The sequence below is a fragment of the Neophocaena asiaeorientalis genome, unplaced genomic scaffold, assembly GCF_003031525.2.
Source record: "Neophocaena asiaeorientalis asiaeorientalis breed wild unplaced genomic scaffold, Neophocaena_asiaeorientalis_V1.1 scaffold39, whole genome shotgun sequence".
Lineage (NCBI taxonomy): Eukaryota > Metazoa > Chordata > Mammalia > Artiodactyla > Phocoenidae > Neophocaena > Neophocaena asiaeorientalis.
This window is the reverse complement of record NW_020175670.1, coordinates 7,619,731-7,639,501: the sequence shown is the minus strand read 5'-3', so window position 1 is coordinate 7,639,501 and position 19,771 is coordinate 7,619,731. Positions and strand designations below refer to the sequence as shown.

At 43.0% G+C, this 19,771-nt stretch overlaps 1 protein-coding gene across 3 annotated transcripts in view; it reads left to right on the top strand.

The window, feature by feature from the left end:
• The window catches only part of TBC1D1 (TBC1 domain family member 1), a 353,465-nt gene that overhangs the window by 277,085 nt on the left and 56,609 nt on the right, over window positions 1-19,771 (top strand). For 2 of the 3 annotated variants that reach the window (XR_003001308.1, XR_003001307.1), the window contains exon 22: window positions 6,353-6,470. The gene's annotated coding sequence lies outside the window, so the exon portion shown is untranslated. Of the gene's footprint in view, window positions 1-6,352; window positions 6,471-7,947; window positions 7,966-19,771 lie in introns of those variants that run through there. The other variant, XR_003001309.1, reaches the window with a different exon arrangement.

Sequence of the window (19,771 nt, the reverse complement as noted above, 5' to 3'; positions counted from 1 at the left end):
TAAAATGTAATATATTACTGAGATCTTTGTAGTCGTCCACATGGTTAATATTATAAGGTGATAGAATAGCTATGCCTTGTACCCCAAACAAATAATTTAGCTACTAAAATACTATCAAGTCTGTAATATTGTATTTTATCCATTTTAGACACATACCTCCTCACCCTATCTTTTAATATTTCTGAGATAAGAATGTGTCTTTTGACAATAATGTTTTTTAATCACCGTTAGCCATTTCCCCAGATGTTCATGTCTCTGAGATCTATAACCAGGGAGGTCTGAGAGAAAATATGAACTATTGATTTCACCTCTGTAGTGAGTGTCTGCAGTGAGGCTGCGAGTCTGTTGTGACGTTGGGAGTGGGGTTTCCAGGTCACCGTGTGGAAGGAGCCTGGGCAGCTTGTCCACAGGATGGGGAAGGAGGCTGGGGGATGCGGGCCAGGCCTGGGGCCAGGTGCTCCCAGGGTTTTGATAACTTACCTGACTTAGGAGACACAGGTGAAAGGGAGATTCAGGCTTCCACCTCCACCTCTCCGGGTGGCACACTCCCACTTTCCAGTTCCTTGCTGGGTCACAGGAGTCCCCACAAATCAGTTTCAACATGGGACAGCCTATCTGGAAAATATCTACTGCATGCAAAGTCAGGCCTCGCATTCCTGTGACATTCACTCCTAACTAGCAACACAGCTACCAAAGGGCCCCTCAGAGGGACTGCGATTAGAGGCTGAATGAAACATTTCCACTGATGCCAAAGGATGGCCTATCACCCTGCCTGCTGACCACCGGCGCCAGGGCTGTAAGATAATATTATGACAAAGAAGTTCAGAAGCACAGGAAATGAAAACAATGCAGTGGCCTGGGAGGAGCTCCAGCACAGAAAGGACTTCAGAGCGGCCGGGGTCTGTTTGTAAAAGCAGAGGTTGTTCAAGCAGAAGAATGATCGGGAAGCAGCCGCATAGCACAGGGAGATCAGCTGGGTGGTTTGTGACCACCTAGAGGGGTGGGATAGGGAGGATGGGAGAGAGGGAGATGCAAGAGGGAAGAGATATGGGAACATATGTATATGTATAACTGATTCACTTTGTTATAAAGCAGAAACTAACACACCATTGTAAAGCAGTTATACTCCAATAAAGATGTTAAAAAAAAAAAAAAAAAAGAATGATCAGGGCAGAAACCCAGAGCTACCGCTCCCAGGAAGCAGCTTGTCAGGGGAGGGGGGATGTTTTCGAGATTCTTCCCCTTCAACAGGGCCTGTGGTGGAGGGAGCAAAGCTGTGGATGCAGGGAGGCTGCCTTTGGTCTGGCTGAAGCCCCAGCAGGGCCAGGTTTCTAGAATTTAAGTAAATAAAAGGTAGTTAGACTGTAGAGGGCTCACCTTTCAGAAAATGTATTTCTGTCTTCCTTGCTTCCTTTTAGCACATCCTGTGAGAGTTTGTACCTTTGGCCTGATGGTAGCCTGGTCAGCGAGTCTGAGTATCTTGAGAGGGTTTAGGGTTCAGACCTCTGGGTTAGTGGTCCATCTCTCTAGGCTGGTCTAACTCCTGGGGGCCTTTGAGTAAGCTGACTCGGGCTTTCCCAGTTTTAGAAGGAACTAAAGGTGGCCAACAAGGTCCCCAAACCTGCAGGTACCCCACAGGGACACCTGAGCCCATGGCTCTGAAATAGTTGACTTTGCTCCCAGGATACTGTGGAAAGGGTGGCCGTCGTTCCATCCTCCTCCAGCCTATACATGGGTCCTGCATCCACCTGCAACCTGGGTAGCAGACAGCAGCATTACTGGTGAGACGGTGCCAGCATCCAGGGGCACTGGGCTCAGCTGGAATCATTTGTCTCTTTTTACCTTTTGGTCGGAGATTGGTATGTACCAGGCATGTGGTTGGCCTTTTATAAACTTTATCTCATGTAATCCTTACAGGAACCCAATGAGGGATTATATCAGTCAGGGTTCTCCAGAGAAAAAAGACAATAGAATGTGTGTGTGTTATAGAAAGATACAGATATAGATATATAACACATATAGTTTATCTGTACCTACTATATACAGTATATCTAGATCTATCTATCACCTATCTATCTATCTATCTATCATCTACCTATCGAGAGAGGGAGAGAGAGAGAGAGAGATTTTAAGGATTGGCTCATGGCTTTATGGGAGGTTGACACGTCCAGAATCTGCAGGGGGGACTAGCAGGCTGGGGACTTGGGAAGAGTAGAGGTCACTGTTGAAGTCCGAAGGCCACCTACTAGCAGAAGTAACTCTTGCTCAAAGGAGGTGAGTCTTTTTGTTCTGTTCAGGCCTTTCCCTGACTGGACAGGCCCACCCACATGTGGAGGGCAATCTTCTTTACTCTAACTCTACCCATTTAAACGTTAATCTCATCCCAAAACACCCGCACAGAAATATCCAGAATGGTGTTTGACCACGTATCTGGGCACCATGGCCCCGGCAAGACACATAAAAGACACGTAAAATTAACACATAATTATAACATTAAGATTTAATTTTACATCCATTCCACAGGTGAGGCAGTTGAGGCTTAGATACTTGAAACAACTTGACTGAGATCACAAGCCAGTAAATGGCAGCTGGAGGATTTTTTTTTTTTTTCCCTCATTGTTTCCAATGCAGGTATTTCTGTATTTAGAGCTTGGGCTCTTAGCCATTTGGTTCTGTTATCTCCTTGCAGGCTGTGGCTCCGGAGGAATCTGATGTGTAGGAAAGTCAGTCAGTGTTGTCAAATGAGCTGCTGTAAGGATAAAGAGAGCATCAGTGGCTAAGAGATGCTGGCCAGGGGAGGGCCTTTGGGGGCCTCAGGAACCAAGTGTGAGAGGGCCCTGAGGGAAGTGGGGATAGTCAGACTTACTGGACATTGGCTGGTTGGTTCCCTGGTGGTGAGATGTATGACTTAGAGCAGTGTGGGCAGGATAAGCGATGGGTGAGAGAATGGAGTAGGGAAAGACCGAGAATTCCAGCATCTACAAGGGTAGATAGAATGGTGAGGATGTTCACACTCCAGAAATCCTTTCACTTCAGATAAGGGAAAAAGAAAGTACACTCCACTTCTAAAAAGAGGTCGTGCGTGGGAGGAAGACTGTTCTAGATGCAGAACTTTCAATAGCCAGCCCGTCTTTTCTTACTCTAAGCCAAGACATCAGAATTAGGAGAATCCTGTCTCTGTGAGGAAATTCTAGCTCCACTATATTTCTCCCCTCAAGAAGAGGTGTCACTCCCCAGATCTGCAGCAAAGCCTCAGAGGCTGAGGTACCCCAATACAAGCCATCAAGAACTTTCAGGAAAACTGGAGGGAGGATTGTGGAAGGTTCTCTGAAAATTCCAGAGCAGCAGAACAACCAGGCATATTCTTAGGATCATACAAATTAGACTCTAGGAGTTTACTCAAAAAAGACCCATGATGGTTTACAAAAATTTGAGCAAACAATAAAAAAACAACGTATTCTTCCAAAGAAGACATACAGATGGTCAACAGGCACTTGGAAAGATGCTCAACATCACTAATCAGCAGGGAAATGCAAATCAAAACCACAATGAGATATCACCTTACACCTGTCAGAATGGCTATCATCAAAAAGACCACAAATAACAAGTGTTGGTGAGGGTGTGGAGAAAAGGGAATCCTCATGCATTGTTGGTACGATTGTAAATTGGTGCAGCCACTATGGAGAACAGTATGGAGGGTTCTCAAAAAATTAAAAATAGAACTAACCATATGATCCAGCAATTCCACTCCTAGGTATTTACCTGAAGACAATGAAAGCAGTAATTTGAGAAGATATATGCACCCCTACGATCACTGCAGCAGTATTTATGATAGCCAAGGTATGGAAGCAACCCAAGTGCCGACCAGTAGATGAATGGGTAAAGAAGATGTGAGATATATATATATATAAAAGAATGAAATCTTCCCATCTGTGACAACACGGCAAAGTGAAATAAGTCAGACAGAGAAAGACACATACTGTACTATTTCACTTATACGTGGAATCTAAAAAACAAAGCAAATGAACAAGCATAGCAAAACAGAACAGATTTACAGATACAGAGAAAAAACAGGTGGTTGCCAGAGGGGAGAGAGGTTGGGGGAAGAAAGAAATAGGTGAGGGAGGTTAAGAGGTACAAACTTCCAGTTGCAAAATAAATGAGCCACAAATATGAAATGTACAGTGTGGGGAGTATAGTCGAGAACTATGTACTATCTTTGTATGGTGCCATATTGTACCTAGACTTATCGTGATCAGTTTGCAACGTGTAGAAATATCAAATCACTATGTTGTGTACCAGGAACTAACATAGTGTTGTAGGTCAGTTGTACTTCAAAAACAAATAAACAGCTTCATAGAAAAAGAGGTCAGATTTGTGGTTACCAGAGGCAGGGGCTGGGGGGGCGGGGAACTGGATGAAGGTAGTCAAGAGGTACAGACTTTTGTTATAAGATAAATAAGTACTAGGGCTGTACTGTGCAACATGATAGATATAACTAACATTGCTGTGCATTATATATGAAAGTTGTTGAGACAGTAGATCATAAGAGTTCCCGGCACGAGCAAAAATTTTTTTCTCTTTCTGTAATTTTGTATCTGTATGAGATGATGGATGTTCGCTAAACTTACTGTGATAATCATTTCGTGATGTACACAAGTCAAATCATTATTTTGTACACAAACTTATACAGTGCTGTATGTCAATTATATGTCAAAAAAACTGGAAGGAAAAGAATCAACAGAGTTCAAATAAAAATCCACATATTAGGGATCTCTTAAGAAATCAGAAGACTGACAGCACAGAGCTCGAAGTGCTATGGTAGTTGAGTTGACTTGCTGTAGTTGAGTAGGAGGTCCTCACGGCAGGGGGTCCTGTGCCTGCAGATCTCTGCATCCCCACCGCTCCCTACTGCCTTCTGGAAACTTTCCTCCCACACAGTCAGTTTCCATCATTTACATTTGCTGCTGGGCTCTAGAATCCCTGCTGTAAACCAACATTTCCTTTATCTTTGAGGAAACTGAGGCCCCCAGAGGGAACATGTCCTGCCCAAGATGAGATAAACTGGTAACTGTCAGAGCTAGGACTTTAACCCAGGACCTTTCATACCCAACCCAACTTTTTCTCTCCACACCTGGAAGAGAGATTGCAGCGAAAGCTTGGTCTGCTGACTCTGGTCCAGCGTGCTTTCCGTCATTATCCTTGGGATGCTACAAGGACTGTGGGAAATAGAACCAGAAAGGGAATGTGAGGGTGATGGCCGTGGTGAGAATGGTAAGATTTTTTTTTTTTTAAACAGTGAGAGACTATGACTTAGGACTCAGGGAGAAGAGAAGAAAAAATTTCCCCAAACACAAAAATCAAGGAAGCAAAATGTGGAAGAGAAAGAGGAAGGAAATTCAAGCTGCCCCAGAATTTAAGCTGTCAGAAGTACCAAAATCCCCCAGAGTTGAGAACCTAATTATCACAGAAAGCCTTGCTTAGTTCAGAGTCTGAAGACTGTGAAAATTGAGAAACTTTAGAAATTGCAAACATTTTTTAGATGAACGATAAAAACTAACTTGGAAGGAGTAAGGGGAGGTTCTATTTTGAAGTAGACACTGACAAGGAATAAATACTGTTACAAAAATAAGACTGATAAAGGCATACTGTTTGAAACTTAAAAAGCAATTTTATTTGCATTATCTCATTTACCATGAAAGGCTCATAATTGTTTTATGGCCAAAGGGGTCTCTTCTCCCAACTCTTTGCTCCTCTGATGGAATCCTGTGATTTTGGATAGAAATGCTTAAACCTCAGGGAGATGCTGGGAATATCTCAGACAGATATCCACGAAAACAGATACGTTGCACAAGGGTGTTTCTTTCTTGTTGTTTGTTTCTAGCAACTGTTTGCGTGTGTGTGGCCAGGAGAGGAATCTCTACATAGACTAGGTAGTCCAATGGGTCTTTACTGAGCTCTAAACTGCATGCAGGCAGGCTGTGGCTGCTGGGAGAACAGTGAAAAATAAGAGCTCTGTTGTTCCTTCACTCAGAACTGACTTGGTCCTACTGTGTGTGGTGATTCATTAAGGCTGGATGTGCTATAAGATTTCCAATAGCCTTTCGCATTCCCCAGTACTACTCCTTAGTTCACCTGTAATATTGGCTGGGCATGTGGGCCTTCTATGCATGTCTCTCCAAAAATGCCATGTTTTGTGCAATGTCTTACAGTTAGCAGGACTTGAATTTACATAGCATGCAGAAGATATTTCAAAACTCCCCCCTCTCTTGTCACCTGTTTTTACAGAAAGTCAACTTTGCAGGAGATAATTTCTCTTCTGTGTTTTTTTCTGTTTTCTTGTGCTGGCCAGGATCTCCTGGGTGATGCCGAATGGAGGTGGTAATAGTGAAGATTGTCGTCATGGTCCTGATCTTGAAGGAAATGACTCCTGGCCGTTGAGTTTTGTGCATTCACCATTTGTGCTTGTGGTAAGCTTTAAGAATACTGCTTTTTTCTTTTCCTAGTTTACTTACATTTTCTTATCATGATAGATGTTGAATTTCATTGAACATCTTTCTGCATCTATTAAGATGATCATGAGATGTTTTTCCTTTTGATCTGTGAATGTAGTCAATTTACCCTATTGTATTGTCTTTTTTATTATTTATTGGTGGATTCAGTTTGCTGATGTTCTGTTTAGGCTTTTGTATCCATGTTCATGAGTAAATTTGTCTTATAGTTTTCCTTTTCCAAACTGTCCTTGGTGGTTGGTATGGGTTATGCCAACCTCATAAAATGGAAAGACTTATCTGTTTTTCTATTCTGTGGAAGAATTTATCTAACACTGGAATGATATGTTTACTTTGTGGGAAGATTTTTTTATCTATGCGATTTAATTTTAAATTTTCTATAAAATCATTTTTTTTCCTCTTTTAGATAACATTTTAGTATTTTATATTTTCTAAATTTTTTTCATTTTCACCTGTTTACAATTTGGGGCACAAATCTATTTATATATTCTATCTTTTTAATACCTGCAGCAACTGAAGGTTACTTTTCCATTCATATCATAATTTTTTTTAATGATATTTTTTTGAACAGTATTGTCTGAGGCTTGTCAACTTTATTGCACTTTTCAAAAGGCCTGATTTATTGACCTTCACTGTTGTATGTTTATATTTAACTTTATTATTTCCTACTTTTAATATTATTTCTGATTTTGTGGTGTGAGTTTATTTCTAGTATACCCTAATACTGACAGTTTGGCCTGTAAGTTCTTGGATCCACAAGAGGGGGGACTTCCTGTGCTTCTTTTCTTGCATGAAACCTAGCTTTTGAGTTCTCACTGTCAAAACAAAAGTTCAGTGACACCAGGGTTTGGCTTAAGCCCCCAAGAGCAAAGTGAATTACCTATCTAAATTCTTTTTTTTTTTTAATTAATTAATTTATTTTGGGCTGTGTTGGGTCTTTGTTGCTGTGCGTGGGCTTTCTCTAGTTGCGGCGAGCGGGGCCTACTCTTCGTTGTGGTGTGCGGGCTTCTCACTGCGGTGGCTTCTCTTGTTGCAGAGCACGGGCTTTAGGTGCGCGGGCTTCAGTAGTTGTGGCTCACGGGCTCTAGAGCACAGGCTCAGTGGTTGTGGCGCACAGGCTTAATTGCTCCTTGGCATGTGGAAATCTTCCTGGACCAGGGCTCGCACCCGTGTCCCCTGCATTGGCAGGCGGATTCTTAACCACTGCACCACCAGGGAAGTCCCACCTACCTAAATTCTTACTTTTACTTTATTTCTGGCCTATGAGAAGTCCTTTTCTTACCAGCTCAGTGATACGTCTATAAAGGTATATTTGTTAATGTTATATTAGCATGTTAGGTGTTTTCAGTAGGAGGGTTGCTCTGGGTGTCTAGTCTGCTCTACTGATAGAAATAGAAGTCACTCCAGTTTACTGTTTCCCACTTTTCTTCCCCAGGTCTTCTATGTCTTTTGCCCCAGGTTTCTGGCTTCAAATTCCAGGGTCTGCAACTGAACCATGGGTCTTGTGTACCTTCTACAGTGACTTCATATACTTCAGATTGTAACTCTGAAGAACGCTTTTTCTTGCTGACATTGTTGGTCCCTCACTGCCTCACTAACAGATGTTATTACATGCACATTTTCTCTGTTTCTTCACTGTGGAAAGGCAGGGGAGTGGAATACAGGGAGAGGGAAGGAAGAAGAGGAGAGGTGAGTGTAAAGCAAACTCCTCCCTCACTGCTTTGAGAAGTTCTGGGTGCTTCTCCTCCTCCTTCTTCTCTCTCTCTCTCTCTCTCCCTTTCACACCCACACCCACACCCACACCCACACACATGAGGGCCTTGTCCTAGACCAGGCTAACAGGGCAGGCATCTCCCTGATGATGAGACAAAAATGGTCAGAGGCTGTCCCTTCCTTTTCCAATTAAACTTTTCAATAATCAAAAGTTAGTTTCTGGGCTTCCCTGGTGGCGCAGTGGTTGAAAGTCCCCTGCTGATGCAGGGGACACGGGTTCATGCCCCGGTCCGGGAAGATCCCACATGCCGCGGAGCGGCTGGGCCCGTGAGCCATGGCCGCTGAGCCTGTGCGTCCAGAGCCTGTGCTCCGCAAGGGGAGAGGCCACAACGGTGAGAGGCCCGCGTACCGCAAAAGAAAAAAAAAAGTTAGTTTCTTTATACACACATACACATATAATTTTTCATAAATGTGAATATATCCAAGAGTCTTTTTTTTCTTGTCATTTTGTGCTTGACTCTCCTCTCCTGAGCTCTTCCTTATCTCTTCTTGTTTATCAACCATGGACCTCAGCCTCCACCAAGTAACACGTATAGCCCAGGGTGTATTCTTCTAGATTTTTCTCCATGCACGTGTAATCATACAAAGGACGATGTATATGATTCATACAAATGAAGATTTGCTATTATCTACTCTACAAGAATAACATATTATACACTCTTGTGTTTTTTTATTCAGTATGCATCCTGGAAATCCTTTAAACCAACTGATCGAGCTCTCATTCCTTTTTTAAATTGTTCTAAAAATCTCCTTTTGTGTGGGTATGCATAAGTTATTGGACAGTTCCCCTACCGCTGGGCATTATTTCCAGGTGTGTCACAACAAACAAGGCTACGGTAACTATCCTTGTAAACTTGTCCTTTGTACTGGTGGTTTTATGTTTGTGGGATAGATTCCCAGGAGTGGAACTGAAGGGTAGAAGGGTATGTGATATTTATTAAATTTTAATAGACACTGTCAGATTGTTTCCCAAAAGGCTGTCACAATTTACGTTTCAGTCAGCAGTATTCAATGAGGAGAATACCCTCTTCACCCCACCCCATAGTTTTTATTCCATCCCATAGTCACTTGATGTTTTCAATTTAAAAACCTTTTGGCATATAATGGGAGTAAAGTGCTATCTCATTGTTGCATACATTTGCATTTCCCTAACCATAACTGAGCTAAATAATTTTGCTATGTGGATTAGCTCTTTTCCTGAATTTTCTATTTACTATCTTCTGTGTATTTCTCTTGAGTTGTCCCTTTTTTTTTGGTGCCAATTTGTAAATGTTCTTTTTATATTATACATGCTAATCTTCGGTTTGTCGTGTGTATTACATTTTATCCCAAATCTATTATTTTTCTACTAATTTTATTTATGGCACCTTTTGGCTCACAAATGTATTAAAATGTTTACACGATTAGATATTTTTATTTTCAAGCTTCTTCTGGTTTTGGTTCACAATCTCAGTTTGAAAGGTATTTGTTAACCTTAGGATTATAGGTCCTAGCAAAGAGGCTCCAGAGCCATTGGGTGATAGGTGTTTACACTTAGATTCCCAAGCTGAATACTGGCTAAGGAGGTGAGGGAGCTATGCTTTGTCATTGGGTAAAATCAGTTCTGACAATGGCCAGTGAATCTGCTTCAGGCAAATGGATCCGCCAGTGAGAACTGACCAAAGAGTGATGACATTACACCTGGCACCTGCACCATATCCAAGAGGACAACTTATATCACTACAAAATGACCCGGAGCCCAGGGGGAGAATTGAAGGAGAGGAGGGAGACTGTCAAGGAAGTGCCCTTCCTTTTCCCAGGAATAGAGTAGGACTTGAGAGCTCTAAGTCCAAGTGCGGATGAAGAAATGAAAACTCAGAGAGATGATAAGACTGCCCCAAGGTCACACAGCTTGTTCAGTGGCAGAGATGGAATGTAAATCGTGTCTTCTAACTCAAAGACCTGTGCTTTTCTCAGATTTCATAGACACAACTCTTGTAGAATTTTGGCCATAATCATGATAGCATCGTTGAAAGCTTACTATGTGGCAGACACTCTTCTAAGCACTTTGCATGTAATAACATATTTCATCCTCACAAAAGTCTATCAGATTGGAGTTGGTATTTTCTCTATTTTTAAAAGGAGGGAACTGAGGCATAGAGAAATTAAATATCTCATCCAAGGTTCCAATGTTAAAAAGTGATAGAGCTGGGCTTCCCTGGTGGCGCAGTGGTTGGGAGTCTGCCTGCCGATGCAGGGGACGCGGGTTCGTGCCCTGGTCCGGGAAGATCCCACATGCCGCGGAGCGGCTGGGCCCGTGAGCCATGGCCGCTGAGCCTCTGCGTCCGGAGCCTGTGCTCTGCAACGGGAGAGGCCACAGCAGTGACAGGTCCGCATACCGCAAAAAAAAAAAAAAAAAAGTGATAGAGCTTTGATCCAAAAGCCTATACTACTAACTTTATGCTACCCAGTCTTCTGACATAAGTTCTCTGCCTCTCTTCCTCTAGTTTGCTTTCTACCCTTTGTAAGATAGATTTATTGGTATATGTATTTATTACATTTGTTTGCTTTTTCTCCACTGTGCTATTTTTGAGGGTGTTTTTCTGCCACGACAGTGAGTTTAGTTGAATAAAGTTCATTGGGTGGGAAATTGTCTCATGGCTAGGCCTCAGTTATTGATGGAATGATTGACCTTATGAAGTGTATTTGCTGATGTTCTGGATTACAAAAACAAACAAAATGAAAAGGAAGAGTTGGAGAGGAGACACAAAGTAAAGACACAGAGACTTCCTGGAGTTTGCCATCCATCTCCACACTGGGCTTGCTGGGCTCCCAGAAGTTTTCCCAGACCCTTCCGGTTGATCCCAGATTAAGCAGAGTTGTTTGGGGTATTGATCATTAGCTGTGCTGGCTGTTGCTCAAGAATAAGGAAAAATACCTAAAACAAAATAAAATGCAGAGTGCGGTTTTCCCAGTCTCCGTTGGCATGCTCACATTGTTGAAGAGGTTTAGGACTTCTTTTCTTCTAGTAGAGTCAACACATATTTTTAAGCATTTGCTGTGTGCAGAGCATATGATGGCAGGCATTGTTAGGGACCCATGAATGCATTAATCTTCGTCTGTGCTTAATATCCTTAGGGAGGCAGATATATACTAACTTTGACAAAAAATTGACTTTGTTATGTCCCATTAGAGGGTAAATCAAAATACAAAGGGAATGTAGGAGAGGGATGGCGGGTATGGGGAAGCCATCTCAGTGTGATGGATTTATAAAAAAAATTAAAACATTATATTTGAGCAGGCAGATTTGTGAGAGTTGGGGGATGAGAGTAGAGGGTAATGATTTTCTCAGGAGTCAGGAAACCTGGGTTCTACCTCCATTTCTATAATCCTTACCAGGTGTGTGATCTTAGGCAAATCACTATCTCTCTGAGACTCTGGTTTTTCACCTATAATGTGGGGATATTAGAAAGTAGCTACCCAAGAGGTACAAATTTCCAGTCATAAGGTAAGTAAGTCCTGGGGATGTAATGTACAGCATAGTGACTATTGTTAATAATGCTGTATTGTACACTTGAAAGTTGCTAAGAGAATAGATCTTAAAAGCTCTCATCCCAAGAAAAAAGTGTAACTGTGAGATGGATGTTAATTAAACTCATTGTGGTGATCATTTCACAATATATACATATATCAAGTCATTGTGTGGTACACCTTAAACTGATACAATGTTATACATCAATTATATCTCAGTAAAACTGGGGGGAAAAGGACCTACCTCGTAGGTTTGTTGGGAGGATTTTAGCTCAGCATCTGACACACTGGAGGTTCTCAGTAAATGCTCGAAATGAAGTGCATGTGCGTGTGAGTGTGTGTGTGTGTGTGTGCTTGAGTGCGCGTGTGTGTGGTGTTGGGAAAGTGCTTGCTGGTGGACAGGAAGGTGGGAGCAGGGAGGTGGGAGGGTTATAGTGATGGTGGGTATGGGTGGGTAGTGTTGAGAAAAACTGGGGAAGGAAGATGTAGTGGGAGAAAAGACTAGAAAGTGAAATAAGAATCAAAGAGTAGAAAATCTTAGATTTTACTCTGTTGGAAACATGGAGCCAACATTGTTTTTCATCAGGTGATTAGAAAGAGCTCTCAGGTCCTGGAAGAAATGACCAGCCCCTGTGCTTAGATACTCCACTATTTACTCGGCACCTATTCAGGTGTGGCAGATTGATACCACTTCCTCAAAAATATTCCCCAATCCCACCCTTTCTCTCTCTTTTTAAAAAATAATATTACTACTACATTTTAAAATTTTTATTTATTTATTTTTGGCTGCATTAGGCGTTCGTTGCTGCGGGCTTTCTCTAGTTGCAATGCGCGGGGGCTAACTCTCCGTTGAGGTACGCAGGCTTCTCATTGTGGTGGCTTCTCTTGTTGTGGAGCACGGGCTGTAGGTGCACAGGCTGAAGTAGTTGTGGCATGTGGGCTCAGTAGTTGTGGTACATGGGCTCTAGAGCACAGGCTCAGTAGTTGTGGTGCACTGGCTTAGTTGGACCACGGCATGTGGGATCTTCCCAGACCAGGGCTCGAACCTGTGTCCCCTGCACTGGCAGGTGGATTCTTAACCACTGCGCCACCAGGGAAGTCCCATCTCTCTCTCTTCTTTAAAGGCTGTCTTTCCTTTGTGTTTTGAGGCCTGGAGGCAAAGGTGATTTGAGCTTTTGAAAAAAACCCAGGAAACTATGTTTCACCCAGTTACATCCCCCAAACCAGCTCTTCCTAAGGTTCCTCACACATGCTCCCAAAATTAACGGGGTTACGGGGAGAGCTTTATAAGGTTAGCAGAAAATGTCAAACCACATGAGACTTGATTTACTTCCGTGGAACCGTCTTTTCTTCCCTGGTACAATACCCTGCAAAATTGTAAAGAAGGTATAGGAGCTATTAAATCAATCCCAGAGGAGCCTTCTTGTTGCCAACCCATTCTCTGGAGATTAGAATCCTGAGGGCAGATTTAGGGAATTGAAATCCAAATCTGTGGAGCTGCCAACGTGTCCTGCCTTGGCCTGCCAAGTTCAAGGTTGAACTTCTGTGAACTTTCTTTGCAACAGTTTGAATCTGCTCCCTTTGTGCCATGCAATGCCAACTTACGGCACTACTGAATACAGGGTTTCAGGGAACTGTATCAGGCCAGTGAGCTTATTTCAGCCTCGAAGCTTGATGGCCAACGTTAAATCTACGGCACAGGCAATCTTTTCTGATTAAAAAGCTTCTAGGAACTCAATCTAGCACCACTCTTCTTTATTACTGTTTTTCAGAAGAATGTCTAAGAATTGCACCTATCGTGGGAGTTAAGATTTTGAGTCAATGATTAATGGTATGGTTGCGTGTGTTTTCTTTCTGAATTAACCCATATGACCCATGGCATCTGCACCTCGTGTTAACCATTAGACACACAAATGAGCCCGGTATTTATCTGGGTGGTGGAGTTCTAATGCTCCTTGTTTCACTTTGTAGTGAGAGGAGGCCGTGATCAGTGGGCTTTGGCATGAGAGCCAGGCTGGGGGCTGCCTTCCTTCCTCTGGTTTGAAGAAGTTCTGTTGGCCTCTGTTTGCTCCCGGACTGATGCTTGTCGCAGCGGGGCCTCCTTTCAGTGTTTCATATAAAAGTCCCTTTGATTGTGTGGCCTGCTAGCGCTTCACTAACCAATCTAGACCCAGCAGAGGCTGTTTTGCACTTCTGATAAAATCAGGCACCTTTCTTTACACGTGTCTGCTTTCCTTACAGCAAATGTTATTTATTTCCTATTCTTCAAACTCTTTCCATGCTTAATGGGGGAAAGAGGTTGTCTCTAGAGGTACTCTTGCCAAGTTATTAGTTTTAGGTAAATTCAGCTTGAATTTGAGCAAGAAAATACAAACTCTGCCTGTCAGTTTTTCTGGAACTCTTCTTCCTGCCAGGAGCAAAGTGAGCTCTGCCCCCTCTCTCCCAATTGCTTTCACTGCATTGCCTGAAATTGTGTGTGTGTGTGTGTGTGTGTGTGTGTAAGTGCTTGTAATGCTGTGGGGAAGTGAGAAGGAGGGATGAGGGAGGCTTAGTTCATAGTCTGGCTTTGGAGAGGATCACCTTCATATTATTTGTTCCCTTAATAAGAACTGGGTGGCAGGGGGAGCAGAGAGAGAGTGAGTTTGGAGGTTAGGATTTACTTTAAGGTCTTTGTTTTATTTCATGGCTTCAATTTGTTTTAAGGGTTGATATTTAATTTATTTTGAGATTCACATAATATTAAATGAGGATATGGCTTTTTTATGTTTATTGATAGAAAGCATGACTTTATTTATTTAAATGGAAATGTATTTGACATAAAACACTGTGTACATTTAAGATGTACAATGCATTGCTTTGATACATTTATATATTGTAATATGATTGCTGTTGCAGCCATGGTTAGCCGTGTCTATCACGTCACACAATTACCATTTGTTTTTTGTGGTGGAAAATAATTGAGATCTAGTCTCAGCCATCTTGATGATTATAACATAATACTGTTGTCTATATTCACTATACTGTGTGTTAGATCTCCAGGACTTATTTATCTACTAGTTGCCATTGTGTACCCTAAACAACATTTTTTCTATTGCCCTACCCTTCAGCCAAGAAAGCAGGAATTTAAAAGGCTGGGGAATGTTAGTATAAAGTCTCCTAATATAAAGGATTCCCTCACGAGGATCTTCTCTGAAGGGAAATCCACTCATATTTTTAATGCCCAGCTCACATGGCTCCCCCTCTGAGAAATCTGCCCAGACCAACCCAGCCGGGAATCTTTCCTCTTCTAAAAATCCTTCTGGGGCTTCCCTGGTGGCGCAGTAGTTAAGAATCCGCCTGCCAATGCAGGGGACACGGGTTCCAGCTCTGGTCTGGGAAGATCCCACATGCCACGGAGCAACTAAGCCCGTGCACCACAACTACTGAGCCCACGTGCCACAACTACTGAAGCCGGCATGCCTAGAGCCAGTGCTCCGCAACAAGAGAAGCCACTGCCACAAGAAGCCCGTGCACCACAATGAAGAGTAGCCCCCGCTCACCACAACTAGAGAAAGCCCGCGCGTAGCAGCGAAGACCCAACACAGCCAAAAATAAATGAATGAATGAATTAATGAAAAAAAATCCTGCTGCACTTAGTTTGAAGCTTCCTTTAAACAGTGTTTTTCTACTGCTGTTATGTATACACATCTCCAACGTTTATATGTTTTTGTACTTCTGCATGGATTTTGCACAAAGGTGAGTATATACCAGAATGTATGGATTCAAAAAATATTTATGGCGTAAAAAAAAAAGGATGATCCAAAAATTCTGAGGAAAAACAAAGAGAAGAAAAAGATAGTGTGGTTAGATGAATATACAGGAAAAAGACATAAATCATAGAGGACATCTTAGGTATCTGCTGGCCACAGAGTCTCACCCTACGGCTGCAGAGGACAGAGGAATGCTCTTCCCTCAGTAGGAGGAAGAGAGGGGAGCACACGGTAAGGTCCCAGGGGAGCTGGGGGGGGCAGCACGGGGTGGGGGTCCTCCGCACCTAGGGTTCTCAGTTCTGCAAGGTCTATTCTCAGTAGCCAGTGTCTTTTGGCTTTTCCTGTCCTATTTACTCTGGACTCCTCAAAGCCAGATTTTCTAAGTTTGTTGATTCTGAACCCGAAGTTTCAATTTGTCCACAGTTTCTTCTGAAAACCTACCAAGAATCTTCTGGATCCTATTGTGGGCTAAGGGTCCACAACTGTGTGCTGCTTCTTTCCTTTCCTATCTCAGACCACTGTATGTGGGGATGGGGGCAAAGGGGACTTGTTATGTGTCCATTTTGCATCTATCACCAGGTTCTTACATCTAGTTGTCTATTTAACATCTTCCCTTGGATGTCTGGTAGGCATCTTAAACTTCATGTGTCCGAAACCAAACTCTTGACCTTGCGCAGTACCAACCTGCTTCTCCCCTCGTCGTCCTATTTCAATACATGTCAGATCCAGCCCCCAGCTGTTCAGGCCTGTTGTCTAACAGTCATCTTGATGCCCCTCTTTCTTCCAAACTCCACATCTGTCTGCATCGGCAGGCGGACTCTCAACCACTGCGCCACCGGGGAAGCCCAGAATATATTCTTAATCCAACTGTTCTCCTCTCAGCACCTCTCCAGCTCCTATTGGGCTTGGAGCCACCTTCATCGTTTGCCTGGATTATTGCAATAGCATCTGCCTGGTTTCCCTGCTCTGTCCTTGCCCTGCCTCCGAGATCTCAGCAGCTAGAATGAGGGTCAAATTATGTCGTTCCCTGCTCAAAATCATCCAGTGGTTTCCTCAGAATCTCTTAGAATGCAATCAGAAGCTCTTTCTAGCACCTGCAAAACCTTGTATGATCTACATACCCACCCTCTTGATTTCATCTCCTATTATTCACGCCTCCACGCAGACCTCCTTGCTGTTTCTTAAACATGCCGGTTGTTTAAGACCCTGCCTCAGGTCACACTTTCTACTTAGAATGCTCTTTCTCCAGCTGTTAAGTCACCTTGTCAGAGAGGACATCCCTGCACACTCTACCCAAAACTCCTCTGAAATTTCTTCTTAGTCCTTCACATTTACTACATATACATTTGTCAACTGTGTTATTTTGCCACCCACTTGAATAAAAACTCTATGAAAGCAGAGACTTTCTGTTGTTTGCTCTACCTGGGACTGATCCCAGCACAGAGTAGGAACTCAGTAAATCCTGGCTGAATGAACCCCGTGAGGCGTAGAGAGGAACACTCTGGATGGGTGTTGCAGGATGCTGTGTCCTGCAGCAGCTGCTGTGGTCTAAGAAATGAGCAGAAAGGCCACAAAGCATATGGCAGGGCAAACCCAGCTGCGCTGAGTCCTTCTTCTCTCATCCCTACCATGAATGGTTCAGCTATTTTGTTTTATTTTCTCAAGAGAACGCGGTAACATCCGTGACTAGTCAAGTTTTTTTCTTGGAGTAGGTCAATAACTCATGCTGTTGACATGCCTCTGTGTGTAATATCCTAAAGATCTTTCCCAAGTTCCAGCTATGTCAGAGTAAATAACTGTTCCACATTTGACCTTGTTCAGGCACACGTATATCCTCACTGCTGGCTACAAACGTAACACGACCCGTACTCTCCAGTCAAGAGGCTGACCCTCTATGCTGGGCGCCACTAAGAAGATCCAATGTTCTCATGAGGTTCCAAACAGCTTTTGCCAATGGTTTAGGAACTCTGATTTGTATTTCAAGTTTTTTTGGATTCTCTTGTTTTTTAAAACTACTACAGCAACAGCAATAATAATAGTAATTTAAAAAACCCTTAAAGATTATTTCAGAGATTATATTACTAAATATCGAATAGAGTAATATTTCCTAATACCAAATGTTAGGAAATCTTGAATGTATAGCTAGACCTGAAAACTATATTCCGGTATGAATTTCAGATGGTGGATTCAACATGCTTACCTAAGTTAGCTTTCTCCCCAAACCCAGCTAAAATGACAGCAAGACTTTTCTTTTCTTTCTTTCTTTTTTTTTTTTAAATAAACTCACAAGGACAGGACAGAGAGGCCAGGAGAAGAGACAACAGCAACACAATTTTGGAAGTTGGACAAAAATGGACACCTAATAGCCGACTTAGCAGATTGGAAAAAGCTCAAACTGGCAATGAGGAAAGCTGCCAACTAACTTGCACCGAAGGCATAGATGTTTCTGGAACTCTCACAAAGGGGGAGCTAATAGAGGCAGTAGGGTGAAACCTATTTGAGAAAGTTTCGGATCTCTATATCACCTTCTCCCAGCGCATCCCTCTGAGGGTCACGCTTACCTGAAAAGTATTTGGAAGTATATTCTCTGGAAAAACAATCTCTGGTTGGGAGATAACAGGTAGATGGGCCCTATGGCCAGAAGAGGAGGATTAAGTGACTATATGCAGACTGAACACTTATCAGTGTTCCCCGCTCCAAATTGGCAGGGGAGAGTTTAAGCAAGTCCCCCGCGATAGAGGGAAAATGAGCCACAATTAGACCTCAGTGAAGGAGCCTCTGTAAGCAGCAGGGTCTTGGCCCTTGACAGAATGATAGCCACAGTGTTTAACTACCAGCAAGGGCACCAGCCAGTCAGAAAGATGATACCAGACACACACAACTGGAAAGGCCATACCCAGTCCTGCACTGTCTGGTTGTGCAGGCAGTACACTCACAAATACTGGCAGTAGCCGGGCCACATCAGAGCACGCAAGCTGAATATCAGTTCTAGTCTTGGGTGGTCCGTCCTCATTTCCGATGTGACTTGCGTGCCTTATAGATAGAGCCAAGGAGACCCCCAGAAATATGACTTTTGTGATTGGTTATTCTAAGACCGGGGACATATTCTACAGAGCAGAAGCATCCTGCTGGTCCCAATTCTTCCCCCTGACATTTCATATTAGTCAATTGATTTTCGACTCCTAACTGTTAATGAAATAAACACAAGAAGCAGTTCCTGCTGGGAAAAGAAAGATAAATATTCCAAGTCTGTCTCCAAATTAGTGTAGTCGAAAAACGATGTTAATTGAAAACAGTTTAACTCAGCAAAACTCACAAACACAAAGTTCTTTCCAATGTGTTTGCTAAATTAATCATTTTAACATTTCTCCTGCGTTCTTAAAGCAGGATCATTTGCAAGCAAGTGACCTGACTTTGCCACTTTCCATTGCTTTATGGGATGGGGGAGAAAGAGGGGAGAGAGGTAGGTCTAGGATTCTGATAGAGTGAGGCATCTAGCCCTCCCTTTCCTTACTTGAGTACTTACTTTGAACTGTCATCATATGTTAATGAGCTTCAAGCTTGTCTAAGAAAATGCCAGCCTTTCATGTAACAGGGCCAATTTCTTTAAAGTCTGAATTTAGGCAAAGTTTAAAAAAAAAATCACAGTTATTAACCTACTGCCTGATCTACCTTTTAAGCCTTCCGGAATCTTGCATTTCAACTGGGTTTTCATCATTTATTGTGGATGAGTGATCTAAAAAGTTAATGTGCTCCTTTTTATAAATAGTTCAGTTGTAAATCATTCACTAGTTCCCTAACTGGTCCTTAGGTAGGGAGAGGAGGAAATGCTTTTAGTTCCAAAGCCCCTCCCTTTTGTGCAGGCATTCCCTGTGACCGCCTGGATTTCTACAGAAGTTTTGCTCTCTTGGGTTTGGCTACAGACCTGCGCTCTGAGTGCGTGTCTTTTGACAGGGGTCAGACCAGCTTGGATGCTGCTACGGGCTATTTCTTGAGGTGGAGCAGTAGGTGTGGCGTGGCGGCAACCAAAAGTAATTTCATCCTGATGAACCAGATGGTCGGGACTGGTGTCAGCAGGGCGGATCCCTGCTTGCTGTTGCCCAAGCCCAATGTGAGAGCCTGGAGTCACACTCTTTATCTATGGCTCCTGACCCATGGTCAGTATGCCAGTAGGGCCGGCTGTTTCAGATAGCCCTCGTGATGTGTCTGGACACCGGACCGTGGAAC